Here is a 1,017-nt window from a genome sequence, read left to right as displayed (position 1 = left end):
GCCAGGAAACATTTTGAAGCAAAAGTAGAGCACTCAAAAGACATGCTAGACTACTCCATAATTTCAACCAGAGGCATTAATGGATAGACAACAACCATATGTTCAAAACACCCTTACTGAAGTATCTCAAAATATGCATGGATCTCTCTGTAGCATCATGCTTACACGGCATCAAAATAACAGCAGAACAGGGAATGAAATCAGCAACATCACGATGCCTAGTGTGCATGCTTGTGCTAGTCACCACATTGATCACAAAAATACATGGTAAGAACCTATGTAAAGAAGACATGGCATAGTTAAAAACACATGTAAACATCAACCTCATAGGATGCACACATCAATCATGGCAAAAATGACAAAAGAGCTCGTTCTGATAACAGACAGCAGAAAACATCATGAAGCACTCTCACAACAATGATTCAGGCATCTAGATGACCTCAAATGAATATGATGCAATGGAATGAAATGATGTACTCGTCGAGGCGAACAATTTGACATATTACACGCACAAAACGGAGCTACAGATGCAGAGATACGGCATGATGAACATGGCATGATAATTACATAGAATCTGGGGACTTAGCAGTTTTATACCTCCGCGAAAGTCAACGCGGGACGGAGGGATCCGGGATACGGGGATGACGCGTTTGGTTGGTTGAACGGGTGGATCTCATCCACCCGCGGTGGATCCGGCCGGAGGAGCTCCGGCGAGACTCCGGCGACCGGCGGACGGCGAGGAGAGGTAGATCCGGGGGTGGGGCCTCGGATCCGGCGACGAGGAGGCTGGGGCGCGGCTCGGGGTCGGGGAAGACGATGCTCCGGCGAGGCGGCGAGGAGCTCACCAGCGAAGGGCTCCGGCGACCGGTTCCTGCGATGGGCGGCGGACCAGCGCAGCGGCTCTCGGCGCGGGGCGGCGAGGTTGGTGGCGACGGCGATGACCGGAGGATGGCGGCGGAGGAGGCTCGGGGAGCCAGGCGGCGGAGGGCGGCCGGGCCAGGCGGCGGCGGCGCTCCA

This window comes from Triticum dicoccoides, chromosome 7B (genome assembly GCF_002162155.2).
Source record: "Triticum dicoccoides isolate Atlit2015 ecotype Zavitan chromosome 7B, WEW_v2.0, whole genome shotgun sequence".
Lineage (NCBI taxonomy): Eukaryota > Viridiplantae > Streptophyta > Magnoliopsida > Poales > Poaceae > Triticum > Triticum dicoccoides.
This window is presented reverse-complemented; position numbering follows the sequence as displayed.